Source organism: Pinus tabuliformis, chromosome 6 (assembly GCF_031772625.1).
Source record: "Pinus tabuliformis cultivar Carrire ecotype Pingquan chromosome 6, CPIR1, whole genome shotgun sequence".
Lineage (NCBI taxonomy): Eukaryota > Viridiplantae > Streptophyta > Pinopsida > Pinales > Pinaceae > Pinus > Pinus tabuliformis.
Window position 1 is genome coordinate 962,173,687 of NC_142292.1, and position 23,893 is coordinate 962,197,579.

The window sequence follows — 23,893 nt, forward strand, 5'->3', positions numbered from 1 at the left end:
TCGAGAAAGGCATAGAACCAGTGAACCATGCATTATTCAATGATGACCCACTCTTGCTGGGGGGGGCCTCTTCAAGAATAGCAACAGCCTTCAGAACCATATTACAGAAATTCTACAGCATCACCGGTGCATTGGTAAGTGAAAAGAAAAGCGCGGTCTATGGTTGGAATACAGACCAACACTCAATTGGGAAAATCGCAGAAGACCTGGGATACACAGGGCACACAGAATGGGAAAGAATCAAATACTTGGGACTTCCAATAACGCTGGGCTCCAATAAAAATCACTTGTGGGAGGAAGTAATCTCAAAATTCAAGAAGAAGATAGCAGCGTGGGGAGGTTTTTGGTTATCTACAGGCGGCAAACTCACCTTAATCAAATCTGTCCTCTCGGCTCTACCCACATTTCAAGCTTCACTGATGATGGCACCTAAATCCATTTCAGATCAAATTTCCATATATATACACAACTTTTTGTGGAACGGTGGGCGAGGGAACAACAATCAATTCCATCTAGTCTACTGGGAAACAGTGAAAAGACCGATGGCGGAAGGAGGCCTCCAAATCCGCGATCCCGTGCATGCAAACTTGGCTCTAGGTTGCAAACTGCTATGGCAGCTCTGCGCTGAGCCCAACCATCCAGTAAGCTAGATCTTCAAAAATAAATACCTCAAGAATCAGACCATCATGACTTACAAGCCAGAGAAGCATCCAAAAGGCACGCAGGCCTGGAAATTGTGCAGCAAAGGCATAGAGTTCTTCAGAAGCCATTTATACCGCATTCTTGGCAATGGGAAAAAAACCAATTTATGGAAAGACTGTATAATGGGACACCGACCTCTCATCGAAAAAATGGAGATCGCTGAGATCAGAGACTGGCTCCGAGCAAAAGGCATTAGGAAAATCGAGGATTTATCAGAATGGGACAGTAATGGCAACTGGCAGAGATGGAATTTACCCAGAATTCCAGAACAATTAAAAAATCAGTTGGTTGTCCTCATCGAAGCAATCTCTGATTTTGCTCCACTTCACATCGATGATGAAGACATTTGTGGCCGGGGCAAGAACAGAGTGTACACAGCAAGCCAAGGACATTATCAATTGCAAAGCAAACAAGACTCACCATACCAGGGAATTGTGTGGAAGCAGATTTGGGACAGCTTCAGCATCCCTAAAATCAACTTCTTTTTTTGGACATTATTTCACAAAAAAATTCTTTCTGGAGAAAACTTGTGCAAAAGGAGCATAGCAGGGCCACATAGATGCGCCCTCTGCAAAAGAGAACTGGAAACTGCAAATCATATGTTCATAGTGTGTGATTTTGCGAAGGAGGTATGGTCCATTTTCTTCTCCGGACTGAATGTGAACCCCCCCTACTCAAAGCACGATAGCCTCCATGTTTACATCCTGGAATGCCAACTATCCCCACCGTATTGTCAGCAAATCAATTTGGCACAAAGTATGGACAGCTGCTCCTAAATATGTTTGCTGGAAAATCTGGCTAGCTCGGAACGAGATTATTTTCAATAACACTGCGCTGCCAGCAGTGAAAGTGGCGGAACAGGCAAAGAAGCTCCTCTTAGAAACTCCCAATCACCATACAGCAAAGGAAGACAACTCCCTAAGAAGTGAAGAAAGAGCGTGGCTGGAAGACTACACAGGAAAAGATAGACATCCAGCAATTAAGCGCCCAATCCACAAGGAAAGATGGCAGATCCGGGAATCTGAGGACAACTTCCCAAAGTGGTGGAAATCCCAGGACAAATGCACCATTTTCTTTGATGGAGCCTCAAAAGGCAACCCAGGGAGGTCAGGAGCAGGAGGTGTGATCTTCTACCGAAATGGGAAAAAAGACGAATTCAGCTGGGGCCTGGGACTAAAAACCAACAATCAAGCTGAAATTCTCAGTCTCTGGAAAGCTTGCCAAATTTCCAGAAAAGAAAACCCAAAGGAAATCCTAATCATAGGCGATTCAGAATTGTTGATAAAAACAATGGTAAAAAAGAAAAGTCTCAAGGATCCGGCACTGAATAAACAACTAGCAAGGGTAAACAGAATGCTGAAAGATCTCCATTCGACTCAAATATGCCACATTCTTAGAGGATTAAACAAAGACACAGACAGATTGGAAAATATTGGATGCTCTCTTCAAGAAGGAATGATCAACATAAATGCCGAACTTCCGATCAAGCAAACATTCCTTAAGAGGAAAGAGTGCTTTAGTTATTATTGGAAATTGTAATGGTCGTTTAGGCTATGCCTGATCAGCTTTCTATCAATAAAAATTAACCATTTCAGTTAAATATAATATATATATATATATATATATATATATATATATATATATATATATATATATATATATATATATATATATATATCTTTCAATATTAATATTAGATTTAATGATGTTTTTTACATGGCATCATACGAAAATTTATAATAAAACTACATGAAATGAATATTTTATAATATTACAACTTTTACGTGAAAATATTTATGCATATAGATATTTTAATATATCCTGGTTTTCCTTTTAAAGATTCATTTTACAAATAACTAATTAAAAGAAATATTAAAAGATTTTACAACAAGATTTTGGATTCTTTATGTTGAATTAACCTTTTTACTTTGATTTAAAAACGGGCAGTGGCTTTAGTAAAGTGTAAAGATGTTTATAATTTTACCTAATTTGGAATTTTAATGTGGTAAGATTTTTGTTGAAGGTAAAATTATGATCCATTCAAATTCAAGGTATATGATAAAAGAACTACTAAACACAAAGATATTTGTATTGTAATTTTTTTTTTTAATCTAAAGGCATGAGATAATTGTATTGTAGTTTTTTTTGTATTTTATCTATATGGTTATTTTCATTTTTGTTTCCTGCATTAATTTTTTCTATTTTCATTATTATTATTGGAGTTGTCTTTAGTGCAACTTTTTGAACTTTCTAGTACCAAAATCTAACTGAAAATTTTGAGGTGAAATCTTGATTTGTGTTATTAAACTGGTTTTTGGACTTGATTTGTGTTATTCAAACTAGGTTTTGGACTGTATTTATAGATTCAACACCCTGAAAAACCTCTAGGGCACTTCGATTGTGCAGAGGTTACCCATGAAGCTTGTGATTTCAATAAATTCCTAATTTTAGAGAAATTAGGCGGGAAAAACCCACCAGAAAAGCTTCCAAAAAGTCTCACTAAAGACAACTCCATTATTATGTATTCTAGAAATGAACATAACATTATTTAGATTTCTAATTTTTTATTTTTATGTTGGCCGACATTAGCTAAAACTTAACTTTGAGCACGGACATCGAGGTCATACTGTAGAAATTTTGAATAATATAACACTTATTCACAGAGATTATCCTGATTATACACTATTTGTGGAATGCGTGCATAATACATAACCTCCTCTACGTTGATCATCAATTTTGCAGAATTAAAAACAATGAAACATCAATCGCATGCGTACATTAACACAGTATGTACTGGGGAAAGCATACAACTGAAAACCCCCAACTATTTATATATTATGATGATAGAGAACATGTAACAATACATAGTACAATACTCCTCACAAATACTTAGTACTATCTCGTCCTGCTACACACAAACTAGCTCAGATCTGAATCAAGTCAAAGGTTCTAATCTCCTCCATTGTCTGGCTGCCTCTACTGCGCAATCCAAAGTGAGAATATGAATGATCCAAGCTCGTTTTCCTTGGCTTGTACTGCGCAATCCTCATTGGCAATCTCAATCATTGATTGTGCAAATCTCATGCACAGCTATAGTCACAACTGATAGTAGTCTCCACCTATAACACCTGTCTCCACTAAACTGTCCATGCACTGAGTTAACTGATGTATTCTTCAGTTGCTTTATGAGTTAATAATTAGTGAATTAATTAATAATTAAGTCACATCACTCATCACTAGTGTATTCTACAGTTAGACTAAATACAACTAGTTCAACCAAGTCAAACTGAACACAACTCCATCAACTCCTCAATCAACTCCACCAAACTCAATCACTTGAGTTCTAACTGAAGTCCATCATGCAATAGCTCAACTGACCCATAAGAAAAGCGTATTTCCTTTTGGCAGTTGCATGTGCCACATCTGTAGCTCGAACTGAAGTGCTCCAAGAGGATAAGATAATGTTTATAGTCCAAATATTATTAAGAGCTAATAATATTCGACTGTTCTATTTTTAGCCTGGCAGTCTAAAAATAGATTCCGCCCATATGTCTAAAAATAGAAGTCCATCTATTTTTACCAACATGACCAATCATCCACAATTAGCATCCTACAACTCATATACCATGATCCATATGTGTAAAAATAGACTTTGCGCCAAAAATAGCCGGCGGGCCCACTTAGTGAAGGCGACTTCTTTTCACTAAGCTCCATCATCTTGTTGCATTTTCAACACTCCCTCTCAACAAGATATGGATTATCTGCAACCCCTATCCTACCTCGGTGGTATTCGAATTTTCTCCTGGTGCGCGCCTTCGTCAAAATATCAGCATCCTGATCCTCCGTGGGAATGTATGAAAGTAACATGATTCTCTGCTGCACACAATCTCTGATATGATGGTACATAATGTCAATGTGCTTGGATCTATCATGAAATACTGGATTAGCCGAGAGTTTAATGCAACTCTGGTTATCACAATAAATCACAGTAGGCTCCAAGTGTGACCCGAACAACCCGACCAGGATATTCCTCATCCATATAGCCTCGCATGCAGCCAAACTTGCTGCCATATACTCGGCCTCTGCTGAACTGAGTGCCACGGATCTCTGCTTCCTACTGTACCAAGAAACTATTGTCAAGCCGATACTGAAAATCCCTCCAGATGTGCTCTTTCTATCTGTTGGGCTCCCTGCCCAATCTGCATTCGTGAAGCCACATAGCTTCACCTCATCCTCCTGTCTGTACCACAATCCATATCCCGATGTTGCTCTGAGATAACGCAATACATGCTTGCCTGCCTTCCAAAAGAGCTTGGTTGGCTTAACCATAGCTTGTGAAAGCTGGTTAACAACATAGCATATATCGGGTCGTGTATTGACCAGATACATAAGCGACTCCACCAACTATCGATAAACAGTGGCATCCACTACCTCTGCTGAAGTAGCATCCTCCTTCCTCCAACCTCCAGGAAGAGGAGTATCAACAGGCTTGAATCCATGCATGTTGAACTTCTCCAGTATCTCCCGAGCATACTTACCCTGAGAAACAAATAGTCCATCACTGCGCTGCCAAATTTCCAATCCCAGGAAATAATGAAGGAGGCCCAAGTCCTTCATCTCAAACTCTCTAGCAAGATCATCCTTGCATGAAAGTATCAACAGCTCATCTCCCGTCAAAATCAAATCATCTACATAAAGTACAATGATAAGCAACTTACCCTCCACCACAATCTGGTATAGGTTAGGATTCGCCTCACTCTTGGAGAATCCAAGTCTAGTGAAATAACTGTCTATCCGTGTGTACCAAGCACGAGGTGCTTGTTTCAACCCATACAGCGCTCTCTTGAGCCTGCACACATGCAACTCGCTGCTGAAGATCTCGAAACCTTCGGGCTGCTCTATGTACACCTCCTCCTCAATGACTCCGTTGAGGAACGCAGTCTTCACATCCATCTGATGAATGTGCCACCCCATCTGCGCTGAGAGAGCAAGAATCGTCCATATGGAAGAATACCTTGCGACAGGTGCAAAGGTCTCCTCATAATCGATCCCCTCTATCTGTGAGAAGCCTCGAGAAACAACTCTTGCCTTGTACTTCTCCACACTTCCGTCAGCTGCCTGCTTCACTTTGTAGATCCATCTCGAACCCACCATTGATTTCCCCTTCGGTCTTGGGTCAATCTCCCTTGCACTATTTCTAACAATCGAATCATACTCTTCCACCATGGCATCTACCCATGTGGGATCCTCCACAGCTTCCTCGAAAGAGGATGGCTCCGTCACGACACATTTTCTCACAAGAGCCATGTATCCAGTGTACCGATCAGGTGATTGTCTCTATCTGTGTTGTCCTGTAGGTGGTCCTACAACCTTCTCTGCATCTTGAGCCAGTCGCTCAGCTTCTGTAGTGCGCTTTCACCCTCTGATGGTTGGCGTTGCATGAGTGGTCTCTTCCACTCCATGAACTTCATCTTGTGGCTGATCCACATACTGAAGCTCATCCTTAGGAACTAATAGCTCCTCATCTGCATGCAAGTGTGGCTCCCTCTCAAGCGAACACTTCATGGCTTTCTCCTTCTGAAATTTTATATCCCGTCGCACAACAGTCTTGCGACTGTCTGGCAAATACACATGATAATTGTGGGGCATATCAGTGTACCCCACAAATATCCCAACCTCTGCGGTCAGCTCCAGCTTCTTCCTGGCATCCTTCGTCACATGCATGTAAACGTTAGAACCAAAAATCCTCAAATGGGAAATATCAGGCCTCTTACCAGAATAAGCCTCCTCGGGTGTACTCATGCCAAGTATCCTGTGAGGACAACGGTTTTGCACATATACTGCAGTATTGCATGCCTCTGCCCACAAGTGAAGGGTTAGGCCCTGATCATGCAACATCGCTCGTGAAGCACCCACGATCGTTCTATTCTTCTGCTCAACAACCCCATTCTGGTGTGGGTTATGGGGAGTTATGAGCTCTCTTCGAATCCCTTCTGTGCTGCAGAATTCCTTGAACTTTCCATAGATGAATTCACCACCATTGTCACTCCTAAGAGCCTTCACTTTCTTCCTTGATTCCTTCTCGACCAGTCCTTTGAACTCACAGAACTTTGAGTATGTCTCACTCTTCTTCAGCATGAAGAAGATCCAACACTTCCGAGAGAAATCATCAACAAAGATCACATAGTACCTGTGCTTTGTTGTCGAAGCTACTGAGAAAGGTCCACACACGTCTGTGTGAATTCTCTCAAGGATTTTTGTGGTGCGACTATCCTTCTCGTGAAAGGTGGCTTTCACAAATTTTCCCAAAGTACACCCCTTGCACTGATCTGACTGTGCAAGAGTGCCTTTAGGAAGCCCAGTAGAAATCTGCTGCAGTATCTTCAAGGCTTCATGGTGAAGGTGACCCAATCTCTTGTGCCACAGCTTGCCATCATCCCGGCTCACCAATCCTTCTGCCTTTCATGCCATTTCTACGCAGCCATCTCCATGCAATTGATAAAGGTTCCTGACTCGAACCCCTATCTTCCGGGTTTCTCTAGTTGTCTTACTGCACAGGAAAGCCTTTCCCTCGTTGAAAACAACATCATATCCCTTGTCTTCTAACATCGCCACAGAGATAAGATTCTTCTTCAATCTTGGAACATGCATCACTTCCTTCAATACGAAGGGTTTACCAAACTCCCTCTCAAAGGAAATGGTACCGATACCAGTCGCACTGTATCTACCATCATCGCCCATCTCGATGTGCACTCCAAGATCTTTCTCATCCAGATCAGAAAACAAATCTCAATCTCCTGTCATGTGAGAAGACGCACCACTGTCCAAGAACCATACCGATCCCATCACACTTGATACCAAGCATGCGATCAATGAAAAATCCAGCTCAAACTGCGAGGCTAAGGCCTCTCCCGCTGCAGATCCAGCAACTTGCTTATTTTTCTTCTTTTATGGACAATTTGTGGCATAATGTCCGTGCTGGTGACAGTGAAAGCACTTCACCTTGGACATGTCCTGCTTCTTGCCTTTCGCACCGGAATGAGAAGCTTTCTTGTTCTTCCCCTTCTTTGTTTTGGCAGCCAAAGCGCAATTTTCTTCATCAGATGCCTTTGATGAAGATCCGTCCCTGGTATTCCGCCTGATCTCCTCCTGCACAAGATCTGACCAAAGTCTCTCCCATCCTGGCAATTTCTCCCGACCATTGACAGAGTCCTGATAGGAATTCCAACTCTTCGGAAGACCAAGGAGAGCCAAGCTCACCAAGTCCTCATCATCGACAGTCACCCCCACACTTCCCAGTTCATCCCGACATTGAGTGAACTTCGTGAGATACTTGGGCATACTGTCTCCTTTCTCACACTTAATGTTTCTGAGTTTATCCTTGAGCGCCAACTTCCTCTGGTCACTCTTGCTTTGGAATAAATCTGTCAACGCTTTCCACATCAAGTATGGAGAAGCCTTTCCATGCAGGCTGGATACAATGTGATCCTTCACGCCCTCCAACAAAATCCTTCGACACTTTGCTGTCTTCTTTTGCCAAACCTCAATGTGAGCAACATCAGTAGGCTTTGGGACCTCAGCTCCTATGAACTCCTTCAGCCCATTGTCATCTAACATCGCCTCCATCCTATCTTTCCATGCAATATAATTCGAGCTGCCCTCAAGAGCATACTCCAATCGCAATCCGTTGAAAGACATTTCAACTTTGACACCAAGAAAACACTGCTGCAAATTCGAATTCCACCAGCTCAAAACTCAACCACTTCTGATCTAAAATTCGTGAGAACAAAGTATTTCTCGTACAGAGATTGACTGTATGGGCTTTTACCAGATATCTCACCTTCCAAAGGAAGGATGAATCCAGAGGCTACCTGGCCCGATTACAAACTCTGCCTGGAGAAATAAAATGTAATCACTTTCTGAATAATAGATCTGATGATCAACTCTGCTCCGATACCATGTAGAAATTTGAATAATATAACACTTATTCATAGAGATTATCCTAATTATACACTATTTGCGGAATGCATGCATAATACATAACCTCCTCTACGTTGATCATCAATTTTGCAGAATTAAAAACAATGAAACATCAATTGCATGCGCACATTAACACAGTATGTACTAGGGAAAGTGTACAGCTGAAAACCCCCAACTATCTGTATATTATGATGATAGAGAACATGTAACAATACATAGTACAATACTCCTCACAAGTACTCAGTACTATCTCCACCTACTATACACAAACTAGCTCAGATCTGAATCAAGTCACAGGTTCGAATCTCCTCCGCTGTCTGCCTACCTCTACTGCGCAGTCCAAAGTGAGAATAGGAATGATCCAAGCTCGTTTTCCTTGGCTTGTACTGCGCAATCCTCATTGGCAATCTCAATCATTGATTGTGCAAATCTCATGCACAACTATAGTCACAACTGATAGTAGTCTCCACCTCTAACACCTGTCTCCACTGAACTGTCCATGCACTGAGTTAACTAATGTATTCTTTAGTTGATTTATGATTTAATAATTAGTGAATTAATTAATAATTAATTCACATCACTCATCACTAGTGTATTCTGCAGTTAGACTAAATACAACTAGTTCAACCAAGTCAAACTGAACACAACTCCATCAACTCCTCAATCAACTCCACCAAACTCAATCACTTAAGTTCTAACTGAAGTCCATCATGCAATAGCTCAACTGACCCATAAGAAAAGCATATTTCCTTCTGGCAGTTGCATGTGCCACATCCGTAGCTCGAACTGAAGTGTTCTAAGAGGATAAGATAATGTTTATAGTCCAAATATTATTAAGAGCTAATAATATTCGACTGTTCTATTTTTAGCCTGATAGTCTAAAAATAGACTCCACCCATATGTCTAAAAATAGAAGTCCATCTATTTTTACCAACATGACCAATCATCCACAAATAGCATCCTGCAACTTATAAACCATGATCCATATGTCTAAAAATAGACATAGTCTAAAAATAGACTTTGCGCCAAAAATAGCCTGCGGGCCCACTTAGTGAAGGCGACTTCTTTTCACTAAGCTCCATCATCTTGTTGCATTTTCAACACATACTTGGCTGGCACAATAAATTTAATTTTTATATTGATAATTACAATTATAATGTACAAATGAAAGATGTGTGTGTGTGCGCGTGTGTGAGCAATAATGTAAACAAGGGAACAAAAAGGAGAAATATAATAAATATGAAAGTTAAAATGAAATTGAAGAATGATTAACAATAGAAATTAAAGAGAAAGTTAACTAAGTGAAAACGAAGGGGGCAGACAAAAATGAGGCAAACCAAAGAGAGTATTGTTGGGATAAGTGATGGATAACAAGCTTCCAAGACCGACTTAACATGTAACCATCTCCCCTATTGATTTTGTTGGGGTGTTTTTCGATTTCGAGAACTTCCTAAATGATTCAAGGTTTATGACATATGTCAAGATCTTAACTTGATCAAAACAGAGAGGATGTTGAGTTTTGAATGAGTGCTCGAAAATGGTTGAGTTAGAGATGCGATTTTGGGTGGCAGCAACTATGTGCTCTTTGAGGTGGGCCCGGAAGGAAAGATCAGGTTATTTACTACAAGAGTAGGGAACCACATAAATGCAAAAAGATTGAAAGGGGTTTGATTTATCCTTGGTTGACCAGAATAAGAAACCCTAGTCAACAAATCACTAACACAAATAAAAGGAAAATAAAGTCCTAACTTTGGGTTAAATACAATTTAAAGTATCAGGTACTACATACACCCATCCCTTAGAAAAATCTAATTCCAAAGTTATAGTTAAGGTGATGATGAGGCAACCTTGATGCACAAAATTTTTGTGTTTTCTCTAGTAGCACATTTCGTCCTACATTTTTGACATAAATTACTTGGAACGTATTAATAATACTAGTAGAGATGACATCCTACATCATGGGTAGATTAGGTCATAATGAGATTCAATAAGAAATTATCTTAACCTTGTCAAGTATCTCAATGACTAATAGAAACCTAGAAAGGGTTATGCATCGTCTCTAAATGGTATATGGTATCACATTCCTTTGCAGTCTCACCCATAAGAAGATCATCTCTCCTAACAAATAAATTCACTAACCCTAAGGGAATCAACATGACTTCGATGTCAATCCCTTTTCTCTTTTATACATGATCTTATTGCTAACTTAATTTCCTAACTTATAACTAATTTCAAGAATGTCTTCCCAACAATCTTATTAGTTCTTAACAAACATGTCTAATGTGCATTACGTTTTCTAGTTCAACTTTCTTTTATATCTATTAATATTGGGTGAACGACCACAATGAAATTTCAATTCATAACCCAATTTTCTTATAAGTGTAGTGCATGGATTTTGAATCCTTACACTGAAAGCCTTTCTAATACCTCCCAACATCTAAATACAAATTATTACGATTGATGTTTCTCCCTTATTTATTCTAAATTTACCTAAATATAAACATAAATTATTACGATTGATGTTTCTCCCTTATTTATTCTAAATTTACCTAAATATAAACATATAAATGTCTTTTCCCATTTGATGTTTAAGAAAAGCGACCCTTTTTATTGTATTCCTAAAACATTATTTACTTTCATTCACTCCTTGGTTTGTTTTTAGCTAGTACTTATCTTTTAACATTATTGCTTAATTAGATCCACTCGGATCAATTAAAAATATCTTTTCTGAAATTCTTAATACCTACAAAGTCATTTTAGACTTACACAGATGTCAAAAAGGATTTAATCAACACAACATATCCAAGTATGTCTTACGAATAAACATTTATATGTCACGAGTGAATAAAAAATCTTTTTCCAATAAAAAATTCACTAATTATTTAAAGCTACAACAAAAATTTAACCTATAAATATGAAAATTGATATTAAATTCTACATGATCCTAATAAATCTCTACCAAATACCCAGGATTAAAATATAATCCCGTTCACGCAAGCACCTAAATTACATGGATGTATAGGTTATCCGTCAACTTCCTCGAAGAAAGGACTTACATTCACAATCGTGTTGCTTCCTTTGCTCAAATGCTTTCCTCCCATTCACCAAATTAAAGTTTAAATCTTAGCTTTTACCATGCGAATATTTGTAGGATTCTCTCGTTGCCTACGCATCCTTTATTATTAGTATAACGTATTCAAAAATATATTCACTTTTCAATTAATTTTTGTTTGACTAAAAATTTATAAAGAATATGTAAAGTGGACATTAGAATATATAAATATTTTTTTTTAATTATTAAATTAAATTTATTTAATTTTGAATGAAAAGATATAAAGTATTCAAAAATATTTTTATTTTTCAATTGATTTTTGTTTAACCAAAAATTTATAAAAAATATGTAAAATGAACATTAAAATATATAAATAATTTATTTTTTTCAATTATAAAATTAAATTTTTTTTATTTTTTTTATCGGTGCAGAGAAGAGAGGTTCTTATTTATTTAGTAATTACTTGAGATTTGAGATTTGGCTTTCTTTGGTACACCGTTCTATGAGTAGATTGCATAATTAAAAATCTGACAAATATACCTTGCAATATGTGGCAGATTTAAACGTTCTTTGTATGTTATTATCAATATGAGCGTCCTTAGCTTGCCACGCCAAATGTCCAAAAAAACGTCACCAATAATGTCCATTTAATTCTGGAACCCATCACATAGATAAGCTACTTCAGAGCGAACATGTGAGAGGATGTGCAATGTGCATATATGGCACTAAGATTTTTTATTCATGTGTATTAAATCAAAATAAATATGGCAAATGATTCCTATATATATGTCTCAAGAAATATTAAAAAAAAAAAAAAATTCTGGTTAAAATCGAAGTGTTTTATTTTAAATAAAAATAGTATCTTCAAAAATTGATTTTTTTACTAATAATAACAGTATAATAATTTTAATAAATTAAGAAAAATAATATAATAAGTTAAAGTATTGCTAAAATGGTTTTTCTTTATTTAGTGGGTTGGTGGTGTTATTATTTCAACGTTGACTTGTTAAAATTATTAGAAGTTTAAAAAAAATCATGTTTAATATAATTATTTCTGTTTAGTTTAAAAGGTTTGGAAAATATTGGTTTTTTCATCTTGTTTGCTAGACTTGTCTCCAAAATTGATCTTAATGTCTAAATAATTATTGTGTTATCAATTTTTAGAAATAATATATTGTGGTAGTTGAAATAGTTTTGGTCTTTCTTGGGATATTCGCGAAAACAATTTTGAAATTGCCGGATTTATTCTTATAAGTTGCTAAATGTCTCTATTGTACAAATTATTGGTTAACTTCACTTCTGATAATAATGTATTGTTAAGTGAAAAAACATAACCTTGAATCTTTTTATTGGTTTACTTCACCTATGGTAATAATGTATTGTGAAGTGAAAGAAACATAACATGAAATCTTTTTAAAATATAAAAGATGGCTTCTTTTTTTATATTTTATTTTATTTTATTTTATTGTAAAGCCATATTCTGCATTCTTAGTGATAGTATTCTTGTACATTGTTATGCGAATCATGAATGAGTTTCTCCGGTTGTCCAATCAAAATAATTTGGTGCACTTTGTTTAGTCGTTGTAACTTGCGAAAATGTATTAGTCATTTTTCAAAATAACCAATGCTATCAAAGTGTATGTATGTAGTTAATACAATATATCACAAACAAAATTTCACTAGTCAAAGTTCATTAATTAAACTAAGCGGCAAAAATGTATTAGTCATTTTTTCCAATAACCAATCTTATCAAAGTGAATGTATGAAGTATAATATATCATAAACAAAATTTCACTAATCAAAATTCATTAATTAAACTAAGCAGCAGGGAAGGCTAGCTATATGGACTTTTTATTCATGCCGCAGTAGGATATTACACATTCGGAAATGCATTGACGCCAATTTATTTATTTTGTTGGATTATTTTAAATCTATTTTTCTACGTTGTGATTGGTTGTCTCAACGTTCCTTTTATTAAATCATAATGGCATGCTTGTACTCCGGTAGGTGTACTGTTGAGTCCAACATTCATAACGATGACCATGTATGTGGGACTTGACTTGATATTTAATGAAGTTGGTATTAATTTTTGGTTAGAAAATGTTGTGGATTCTCGGTCCTAAGGGCCATGCTCATATTTTTTCCTTTTGGGTCATTCTTTTTTTATTTAATACAAATTCTCTGGAATGTATCCGGTAGTAGATTTTTTTTTCTTTGTTCTAAACCCGACGTGACACTATTATCAATGTGGAATCACTTACGATCTCACCCTACACCTGTCCTGTCAATGAATCAATGGTTGCAATTTTCTCTGGTTGAGCGATAGGGTAACTTCCTTAGGGGTTCGTTCGTGCCTTGGCTCATTTTTGCAACTCATCACGGCGATGCTAGTTTTTGCTGGCTAGGGTTTTAGAGTTTGTTGCAACAGGAGTCTTATTTAGGTTCTGCAACGTTATATTCTTCCAGACTAGCGTTTTTCCATCTCCAACCCAGCTCAAATATTTAGGGAAGCTTCCTCCCCTTTCGCTAACTAATTATTTTTTTTTGTTGCCCTAAGACAAACAATTTTGTTTCCATTCCACTGAATTTCCTAGAAACACTTCCGGCTTTTGATTCAAGTTCCCTGAGCCCTAGTAACACTCTCTTACCCCATCTCTTTGGTGACGGAAGAGTTTCTTCTAAAAATATCAACTACAAGGTATCGTTAGGCTCGATAGTTTTTATTATTTTCTCGTGCTTGTAGCCCTAGGTGAGCGTACCTCTGTTGACTCTATGAAATTGTCTATTCCAAGGTCTATTGTAAATTTTGCAGCAGGGGCACCGTAAGAAGACTAGTTGATGATGGCTACACACAAGTTTCATAGAAATGTAATTAAATTATCTATTATTGGGGTCGATTCGCCTTGTTGGCATTTTCTTTGCATTCTCTTTGAAAAATGATAGCTCAGCAAGGGAATAAACATATGGGTATTTTTCTTTTTGAGTGAAAACTATTTCGTTACAAGTTGTCTATTTGTCTGGTCCAGTGCAAGTTGTTTTTCCACCTCGAAAGTTATATGTGTGAGTACATGAGTACCCATTGCTCCCATTTTTTTTTATTTTTATTTTTTGCCTGCAACGCCACTCTGGTTAATAGTTAGTTTTTTTCAAAATTGTTTTCTAGATTTCTGAACCTTGTCGGCTCTAATTCAATAGGAAGAAAAGCAAGATTATGGGTTGTAGTGAAAAAAAATTTGGGATTGTTCCCATTTAAGAGAGCTCGGGTTTGAACTGTGTAGAAAAATTTGTTAAGACAGTAAAGACCTTGTAATTTCTACTTACATGTTTCAAAGTTCCTTTGAGCTAGGAAACATACCGTTGAAGGATATATGACAAGTGTAGATCATTGAACATGTTTATGGATTAAACAAAGTGGTAGTAATAAAAATAAAAATAAAATTTATCTTCGTTAACCATTATTAATTTAGAGTTCACCAATATAAATTATAAAGTTTTATGCAATTTTTTTTAACATATTTTTAACTTTAAGGAAGCAACATTCACTCCACATTTGTTATTAAAATAAATTATCTTTCTCTTTTTTATGTAAATTGTTTTGAGAGTTTAAAAATACGTGGTTATTAATATAAATTATCTTTCTCATGTAAATTACTTTCACAGTGAAGAGCTCTATAGTGTTTAATTTGTAAAGGGGGTTTGTTGATGGATAAGAGTGAATACTAAGTTTGCCATATCCCACCTAGAAAGGCTCTCTAGTTCATCGGCAACCCCACTCCATTGGCTTATATTGTTATATTCGAAGAGAAAAATTTAATATCATATTGTAAGATTTGAGTGGTTGAAGTAAGAGAAAAATTTAATATCAAATTGTAAAATATGAGTTGTTGAAATTATAAATGAAAGAGAGGCAAAAGACCAGAATGACAAGGAACTTTTATAGTTGGAAAGTTACCCAGGGAACTTTATAGTTTGCCACCATTATCATCTAGAGCTACCTAGCTATAAAGATATTAAAATAGTTGTACTACATGGACTTTGCACATTATATCTTAATATATTTAATGTTGGCAGATGATAAGAGACTTTTGATCTTTTGTAATGATGGATGGTATGTGTTAGCCATTCTCTTAGTATTAAACTTAGGTGTAGGCGTATTTTATCTCAATTTAAGGATGTTGTTAGATATTATTTATAATTTATTTAATAAAAAAAAGTTAAATTAAAATCATTTTTACAAAACATAAATCAATATGGAATTGTGGATAAATTTGATTTATTATTTGGGTTATGCATTTGGATAAAAAGATAAATGATCAATAGTGTGAAATCTTATGAATCATTTACTTTTAACTCTTATTACATCCAATTAATCATTATCAATTCTAGGCTAAGATAATCCTTGTGCACAATCATATCCTGCTTGTTTGAAACCAAACCAAGAGAAAAAATTTCTAGCCATATGAACTTTTGGGGTTAGAAAAAACAACTCCAATTCATAAAAATTTCACTAAAAAACACCCACAAAACTTTACAAAACCAATTAGTTTGATTGAGTAAAAAGGTTGCAAAATTAACATAGATGTTTTACATGCAAAAAATAAAAAGACTGAAGAGCCATTGTTTATTTCCATTAAAATATAAAAGCCAAGGCACTATTACAAGTAAATTGGATATTTAAATATCATGGAATCCAACCCCATTACAATAAATTTCCCATGGCTAAATATGTCTCTATCCTCTTAAGGGTTGCATCCTCATGCTATCAAATCTGCAAATGCATGAGTACTTAAGTATGTAAATGCATGTCTTATAGATAACGTCAATGCATGTCTTATAGATAACATCTAACATCTCTCACCACTCCAATAATTTTGCTCTTATACCTTGCTAATGATAAATAAGCCAATATGTCACCACTCCAATGATTTTGCTCTTATGACTTGCTAACGATAAATAAGCCAATATGTTAAGAAAATATTGTATATATAAGTTAGCTTTGAAGCAGATGATTAGAATATGCATGTTACTTTTCGAAGATTAATAATTGAGTCCAGCACTTCCAAGGAGATGGACCTTTGGAGTGTAATTAACGTTTAAATAATCTCACAAGTCATTTATTTGAATGGAGTTGTCGACCTTCTCATTATTTATTTGTGAAAAGTATACCACATTAAAAGGAAAATGTTCCACGCGTTATTTCTTTATTCTTATTTTTACTGTTTTATCCGCACGCGTATCAATTTTTATTGTTTTATCCACACGCGTATCAATGATGTTTAAGCTAAGAAAATGGAAAAGTATAAGCTAAGAAAATGGAAAAGTATACCACATTAAAAGGAAAAGACATGGAAAATGTTCCACGCGTACTTCTTTTTATTCTTATTTTTACGCCGTAAGGCGTTTCCCTCTGAAATGAACTCCCCCAAATGCCTTTCTGTCCTAATCATAGCCGTTAGATCTTTTGTTAGACGATTGAACAAAAATCACCCGTCTGATTGAATAAAAAATGTTTTAAAACATTAAAAAACCTTAAAAAAATGTTTCACTTTCCACTTGACATCTGTGCGCCAAGCTTCCGGGAGAGTTCGTGGAGTTTATGGTTGTTTCAGTTTACGGGCTCCAATTTCTGTTTGTATAGTTGAATCGGCATTGGCAATGGCATCCCCTGTATCCTCATGCCCCCAAAACCCTTCTGAAACTGAAATCGGGATAGAAATCGCGCAAACGGGTGAAGGGAAATCGCGATACAACTCCACCAACATTCAAACCTGGAGAGATGCCCTTTCTCGTGTTGCAGAAATAAGGGGTTTCGATCTGGACGCATATAATGGGTGAGATCTCAACCCTCCCCTCTCAGTATTGCAGTACTTCACACTGATTAGAACCCTCGCCTATTTTTCCTAGATTTAAAGGGTTCACAAGCTCTAAATTCACCGAATCAAGAGGAAAAAGAGCAGGCTTACCCTATAGATTCAGAATGATGAATAGGGATGGAATGCATCAACATTATATCTAGCATTACCCTGTAGACCCTGTAGACTCTTCAAATGGAATTTGAAGGATAAATTTATCCATTTCCTCCTTCCCCACTAAGACTTATGCAACAATTCACATTCTTTTGGCATCAAGATCTGCACTGATCACGCCAATTTTCAGACAGTATCCCAACGTAGAACGCCAATTTGCTAGTTCAACCATTCAAACAGTATCCCAACACAAAATGCCAATTTTCAACGAGTGTCAGCTCTTTGAAGGATATGAGTTGGGATCTTAGCCAGTGGTGCCCGCTGATCGATGATTATGCTTTCTTGTCAAGTTCCTCTTTGCATAATTTTTTTTGTTAGGTGGATTTTATAATTTTTCAACATCATCGCATATATTATTTTCCAACATCATTCCTTTAAGATGAAAATTGGCATTTTGTTATACAGACATACCTTCAAAGGAGGGGCAACCGAGGGTGCACCATATTAGTGCTCAACAAATCAGCAAAGTAGAAGAGCTTGGAAAAGAAGTCCTGAAGCGACCCTTGAAGATCACTTTAACTATAAAACTCAAGGAAAATACAATGTTTGTCACTTCGCAAGCTAGGTATCCAAACAATTTTTCATGGAGAACACTTTTTTATGAGACAGTAGTATAACCAAACAATGTGATTTTGTTTGTCAAATGATTGAACTTAGTAGAACCAGACAACGTGATTTTGTTTGTCAAAGGATTGAACTTGAGGAGAGGTAGGATTTCTGATACTGATAATCTTGTCTATGATTTTGGTTCCAATTTGGACACCAATCTGCTTAATGCTAGGGATTTCAAGAAATGGGACACCATAGATTTGCGCAGCAAGATTTTTCTTTCCAAGGTTTTGATGGCTGCTCAAGTGATCAGATGTGAGAAGCCTAATGGCTTAGAATACAGGAAATTGAAGGGATGAAGGCTTTCGTATGGAGATCCAGAAGTGGTTTGCTTCCATCTGTAGATAGGGTTGAAGTTAAATCCATGATGATCTCAAAACCTGTGCAGATGTTTAGGCCTCTCCATCAGGTATGTGCTTGCATAATGCTTTGGAACCAAGCTCCATTTCTTAAAGAATGGATCATGTACCATGCTATGTAGGTGTCCAGAGGTGGTTTCTTTATGTTAACAACAGTGATGAAAACATAGAAGTGGTAGCTAAACAGCATAATGCATTTTCTGATGACAAGACACCAATTTATTGTATCTGTTTGATAATGGGCATTATTTTCTGACGTGTTAATACACACCATCGCATTGACTTAATTGTATCTGGTTTGAATCAATTATGGGCAAAATAAACCCCCCTCTAAAATTTGAACAGAGTATACGAAAGGCTTGATTTCAATATACTGGGTTCTGAAAGAGCTGGGTCCCCAACTGAAAAAAGGAGCAATTTTTAGACACTTTAATTCTATGTATCGGATTTGTAATGGCATCACTTCTCCAAGTCTTGTTTGAATCAGTTGTGGGCAAAATAATTCCACCACCAAATTCTCAACACGCTAATCTAGAACTATGTAAACTCTTAAGTAGTACAAAATCTACCAACCAATTCCTATCTCGACAGCTCTGCATAACTTTCAGAATCTATTTGAGAAGAACAACCTTGCTTCCCAAGTACAACATCAGACTCAGGAATCCTCATTTAACGTTTATGCATGGTAGATATGTGAAATGGAAGTATCCAAGAAAATTCATGAAACATACTACAATTTTCTGATATTTTGTATCTCTGCATCAGCCTGAGATGCTTCTTTAGAAGCATCAACTGCAGTTTCTAATTGAGGGAGGATGCAATTTGGCTGTTTGGGAGGGCACCCACAGTTTGTTTCCTCCTTTTGTTTACTTCCACCTTCCTCCGCACAGAATGCAATGTTGTATTCTTATTGTTTCTGGATAGAGGGATTACTACTACCATTAAAAATAGACACCCAACTTTTGTCTTTAACATTGCCAAACATGTCTTGAGGTAAAGCATTTTTTCTCAAAATGTGTTACTTTACATTAAGAGATTTTTTACAAAAGAACACTGGAAAGCTCTTCTGTGTCAAGTCCTCTTCATCATGGCCTGGAACTCATTTCTTTTTTTTCTTTAGCTATAGCCTCATCTTTGTCTTGGTGCCCAATAGGGATCCTCCCCAGTGAAGAATACACAGTTTCTATAAGGATGCCCAATCTCGAGAAGTGCTGCTATTTGGTCACTATCCCTGTTTGTAGAAATATCTATAACAGGGTAAATCAGTTCCAGTTGTGTCCCTATCTTTAGTTCCAATCAATAATTCAATATCTGCATATTCAGGCTTATTCAAAATAGGATAAATCAAAGTTGATTTCCATAGCTTTGGCCCATCTAGATTGAAGAAATACCTAGATGAAGGTCTGATAGCAGGTTACACCTGTAGGTTGAAGAGAACGGAGAGGCATAAATCTAGCGTTCTCTTATCTGCATTGAACCAAAGCCTGATAAACGTAGTCCATCATTTTCATCTCAGACATAATTATCATTACATGAACCTTCCCAGAGGATTTGAAGTGTTCCTGAGGTGATATATCTATGTTCACCTATTTTAGTGACACAGTCTGTGTTGAGGTCGTTTCCAACTCAAAGACCGAAGAGAAACACATTATTTGCAGATGTCCTTTTTGTCAAAGAGTTTGCCCGCAATCTATTTTTACAGGTATTACCTCCATAATTTTGTATATTGTGCATCCATCCTATGTTTGGGCTCGAGAGTAGGAAAGTTGGGTGGAGTGGCCTTCCTTTTTTTTATGACAAGGTTAGAGTTGGCCAAGGAGAAAGAGTAGAATGTTGTTGTAAGTTTTTGGATATATTTGCAAAATAAGGATGCAAGATGGTTGAGATGTCATGTGCTGAACATGATCGCCATGCTGCTGAAAGTCAATTTAAAAACTACAGGTATTACCTCCATAATTTCGTATATTGTGCATCCATCCTATGTTTGGGGTCGAGAGCGGGAAGTTTGGGTGGAGTGGCCTTCCTTTTGCTTATGACTAAGGTTAGAGTTGGCCAAGAAGAAAGAGTAGTACGTTGTTATAAGTTTTTGGATATATTTGCAAAATAAAGATTCAGGATGGTTGAGATGTCATGCGCTAAACATGATCGCCATGCTGCTGAAAGTCAATTTAAAACCCAGACTGTGGGAAGGATGTTAGCCAAGTTGAACTTAGAATCTACTCTAATTAATATTAAAAGTTATGAAACATTGCTCAAAATTGTTGACAACACTTGTGGAAATAGCTTTGATCTTTATTATGGTTTATTTATGTATAATAACAACGCAACATAATTACAACGTAAGGCGTTTCCCTCTGAAATGAACTCCCCCAAATGCCTTTCTATCCTAATCGTAGTCGTTAGATCTTTTGTTAGACGATTGAACAAAAATCAGCCGTCTCATTTAATAAAAAATGTTTTAAAACATTAAAAAACCTTAAAAAACGTTTCACTTTCCACTTGACATCTGTGTGCCGAGCTTCCAAGAGAGTTTGTGGAGTTTATGGCTGTTTCCGTTTACGGTTTCATGGATTTTATGGCTGTTTTAGTTTATGGGCTCCAATTTCTGTTTGTATAGTCGAATCGGCATTGGCAATGGCATCCCCTGTATCCTCATGCCCCCAAAACCCTTCTGAAACTAAAATCGGGATAGAAATCGAGCAAACGGGTGAAGGGAAACCGCGATACGACTCTACCAGCATTCAAACCTGGAGAGATGCCCTTTCTCGTGTTGCAGAAATAAGGGGTTTCGATCTGGACGCATATAATGGGTGAGATCTCAACCCTCCCCTCTCAGTATTGTAGTACTTCACACTGGTTAGAACCCTCGCCTATTTTTCCTAGATTTAAAGGGTTCACAAGCTCTAAATTCACTGAATCAAGAGGAAAAAGAGCAGGCTTACCCTATAGATTCAGAATGATGAATAGGGATGGAATGCATCAACATTATATCTAGCATTACCCTGTAGACCCTGTAGACTCTTCAAATGGAATTTGAAGGATAAACTTATCCATTTCCTCCTTCTCCACTAAGACTTCTGCAACAATTCACATTCTTTTGGCATCAAGATCTGCACTGATCACGCCAATTTTCAGACAGTATCCCAACGCAGAACGCCAATTTGCTGGTTCAACCATTCAAACAGTATCCCAACACAAAATGCCAATTTTCAACGAGTGTCAGCTCTCTAAAGGATATGAGTTGGGATCTTAGCCAGTGGTGCCCTCTGATCGATGATTATGCTTTCTTGTCAAGTTCCTCTTTGCATAAATTTTTTTTGTTAGGTGGATTTTATAATTTTTCAACATCGTCGCATATATTATTTTCCAACATCATTCCTTTAGGTTGCAAATTGGCATTTTGTTATACAGACATACCTTCAAAGGAGGGGCAACCGAGGGTGCACCATATCAGTGCTCAACAAATCAGCAAAGTAGAAGAGCTTGGAAAAGAAGTCCTGAAGCGACCCTTGAAGATCACTTTAACTATAAAACTCAAGGAAAATAGAATGTTTGTCACTTCTCAAGCTAGGTATCCAAACAATTTTTCATGGAGAACGCTTTTTTATGAGGCAGTAGTAGAACCAAACAATGTGATTTTGTTTGTCAAAGGATTGAACTTAGTAGAACCAGACAATGTGATTTTGTTTGTCAAAGGATTGAACTTTAGGAGAGGTAGGATTTCTGATACTGATAATCTTGTCTACAATTTTGGTTCCAATTTGGACACCGATCTGCTTAATGCTAGGGATTTCAAGAAATGGGACACCATAGATTTGCACAACAAGATTTTTCATACCAAGGTTTTGATGGCTGCTCAAGTGATCAGATGTGAGAAGCCTAATGGCTTAGAATACAGGAAATTGAAGGGATGAAGGCTTTCGTATGGAGATCCAGAAGTGGTTTACTTCCATCTGTAGATAGGGTTGAAGTTAAATCCATGATGATCTCAAAACCTGTGCAGATGTTTAGGCCTCTCCATCAGGTCTGTGCTTGCACAATGCTTTGGAACCAAGCTCCATTTCTTAAAGAATGGATCATGTACCATGCTATGTAGGTGTCCAGAGGTGGTTTCTTTATGATAACAACAGTGATGGAAACATAGAAGTGGTAGCTAAAAAGTGTAATGCATTTTCTGATGACAAGACACCAATTTATTGTATCTATTTGATAATGGGAATTATTTTCTGAACGGGTTAATACACACCATCACATTGACTTAATTGTATCTGGTTTGAATCAATTATGGGCAAAATAAACCCCCCTCTAAAATCTGAACAGAGTATACGAAAGGCTTGATTTCAATATACTGGGTTCTGAAAAAGGTGGGTCCCCAACTGAAAAAAGGAGAAATTTTTAGACACTTTAATTCTATGTATCGGATTTGTAATGGCATCACTTCTCCAAGTCTTGTTTGAATCAGTTGTGGGCAAAATAATTCCACCACCAAATTCTCAACACGCTAATCTAGAACTATGTAAACTCTTAAGTAGTACAAAATCTACCAACCAATTCCTATCTCAACAGCTCTGCATAACTTTCAGAATCTATTTGAGAAGAACAACCTTGCTTCCCAAGTACAACATCAGACTCAAGAATCCTCATTTAACGTTTATGCATGGTAGATATGTGAAATGGAAGTATCCAAGAAAATTCATGAAACATACTGCAACTTTCTGATATTTTGTATCTCTGCATCAGCCTGAGATGCTTCTTTAGAAGCACTAGCTACAGTTTCTAATTGAGGGAGGATGCAGTTTCGCTGTTTGGGAGGGCACCCACAGTTTGTTTCCTCCTTCTGTTTACTTCCACCTTCCTCTGCATAGAATGCAATGTTGTATTCTTATTGTTTACGGATAGAGGGATTAATACTACCATTAAAAATAGACACCCAACTTTTGTCTTTAACATTGCCAAACATGTCTTGAGGTAAAGCATTTTTTCTCAAAATGTGTTACTTTACATTAAGAGATTTTTTACAAAAGAACACTGGAAAGCTCTTCTGTGTCAAGTCCTCTTCATCATGGCCTGGAACTCATTTCTAATTTTCTTTAGCTATAGCCTCATCTTTGTCTTGGTGCCCAATAGGGATCCTCCCCAATGAAGAATACACAGTTTCTATAAGG

The 23,893-nt window shown here is 36.9% G+C and overlaps 1 pseudogene; it reads left to right on the forward strand.

Annotated features, from left to right (window-relative positions):
* Positions 1-851: 851 nt before the first annotated feature.
* Positions 852-21,060, forward strand: LOC149262155 (arogenate dehydrogenase 1, chloroplastic pseudogene; annotated as a pseudogene).
* Positions 21,061-23,893: the final 2,833 nt, after the last annotated feature.